Source organism: Hippoglossus hippoglossus, chromosome 14 (assembly GCF_009819705.1).
Source record: "Hippoglossus hippoglossus isolate fHipHip1 chromosome 14, fHipHip1.pri, whole genome shotgun sequence".
NCBI classification, from domain to species: Eukaryota; Metazoa; Chordata; class Actinopteri; order Pleuronectiformes; family Pleuronectidae; genus Hippoglossus; species Hippoglossus hippoglossus.
Genome location: NC_047164.1, coordinates 3,325,088 through 3,327,429, shown reverse-complemented (window position 1 = coordinate 3,327,429; position 2,342 = coordinate 3,325,088).

The following is a 2,342-nucleotide window of genomic DNA, read 5'->3' as shown; positions in this document are numbered from 1 at the left end:
AAACAATATTCACAATAAAAGCTGAGTATTGATAAAGTAAAACCGGTTTTTAAAAGAATAAAGGTTTTACACTTAAATGCTTATTTAAAAGTAGACTATACTACTTCTACAATTACTACTAGCACTACTTCTAATAATAATTATACAAATACTGCCACTAAAAATAACAACAATAATCATAATAAAGTCATTCATATTAATACTATGACTAATTCTACTAGTCGTAGTAGTGTATCAGTTCATCAGTCTAAACATTTGAATGATAATAATACAAAATCACATTAGTACTTCTTCTATCACTACTTCTAATGATAATGATAATGATAATGATACTAATAATAATAATAACAATAGCAACAACAACAACAATAATAATAATAAAGTCATTCATATTGATACTATGACTAATATATTTGATATATTTACATTTATTACAGACTTACAACAACTGCTTATTTTTATCAGGTTGCCCATAGCTTATATAATATTTGTTTTCTATTTAATATACTTATTTCACTGTCATCAATGGCCCCTAAGAACACCACACAGTTCCTGATGGACGACCACGAGGAGCCTGACTTCAGCACTGAGGTGACATGGCACGAGTTTCTCCAGAGCAACTTTTTAGAAGGAGTGGAAAATTAGCATGTGGAGAGAATGCAGGATATCAGCAAGCAGGAGATGGTGCAGAAGTACCTGGAGCTGAAAAGTGACAATACTCAGATCAAAGAGCAGAACGGCTGAGGAAAGCTTTGGAGACCAAAGGTCAGACGCTGCTGAGCTCCCTGGTCCGAGTCACAGAGCTGGAGAGGGATCTGGAGAAGCTGATGATCCAGAACGTAGAGTTCCTTCCACAGAGCCGGCCGAGCAAGGACAAGGCCTAGATTATTACTATTTCATTTTTTAACTTAAAAACATTACTGAGCGAGAAAAGCTGAATAACAAATTACAGCTATTTGTGTCGTTTTACATAGACTGTGTTGAAGAATTACATTTCAGTCTGAATATTTTCAAACTTGTATCTTAAGATAAATTCAAATAAAAAAGGAATTTTAATTCTATTTTAAATGTTCTCATTTATATCCGAGAATAACTTCATCTCTCATCATACCTAACATCTCCAAAGATTCCCAGTGAGACAGAGCCAGATTCAAACAGTTTAAGGAATGGAAGTGTAAATATTTCAGACTTTTCCTAAATAACTGTCATATGAAGGTTTATATTTATAAAATGAGAGCCTTTCTATGGTGAGGATGTAAAATCTCGAATGAGAACTCACATCACTTCTTTTTATAAGAAATGTTTCTATTTGTATTCTGTGTCGCAGGTCGTAAAATATGGTTAAAATTATACTTTCCACCCATTAAACATTACATATGAAATTTGACTACACAAACAAAGATCCGGTCAAACTAGAAGTAGAAGTACAAATTAGCATCACAATTGTAGTTTTTTCCCCTTAGGGTCATAAAAAAGATTCTACTTCTATCAACTATAATAAAATATGATAAAGACAAAGGTTATTAATGTTTAGATCAAATTATTGCTGTACTTTAATTCTTGTCATTCTGAAAGCTGCAAATGTTTGGGTTCTTCCTCATCTCTGATTGGTCCTGAGTGACATGACGAGCCAACACCTCCGATTGTAACCGGGTGCAAATTAGCGGGAGTATCACCACGTTTCCAAGAGTACTTTTCAAAATAAAATACATTTGCTCAAAGACGTGACATTTTATTTCATGGTGAGAAACTTCAGCATAATTTGATTCATCTCCTGCTCAGGTTCAGTTTATTCCTCTTAGCCATATGCAAAACTGCCACTTGCTGGTTATATATATATAGTCTTGCAAGTCTTGGTGATATTTTTTTTCCAGTTTGGTTTGGTTTGTTGTCAATATTCTGATTAACCTATTTATTTGGACTTAATCCCATCATTGTCCCTGATTTAGCTCACCAGACTTTATCAGTGTGGAGGCAGGTTTACAATGTCTGCAAGTAGTATGTATCAGAAAATAAGTATGATATGAACAAGTATTCTATTTTTCACTTGTAGACAGGTTTGATCACCCATTGCAGAGTTTACCAGATATCACCTTACAGTCTCACAAAGGGAAATAAACATGGTTTGATATAAAGTTTCCTTTACTTAATTTCACATTAATAAAATCTCTCTTGTCCACATGTAAAAATCTTCTCTCTCAAACATGCTCTTTCTATAGCCTACATATGTTTATTTACACGTGGAGAATCCAAGTGTCCAAGTGAACAAAACTGCAAAAACATGACCACAAAATATTACAGCCCAAGCATTTAGCCATGTTTATTTTCCTACACTTTAGTTT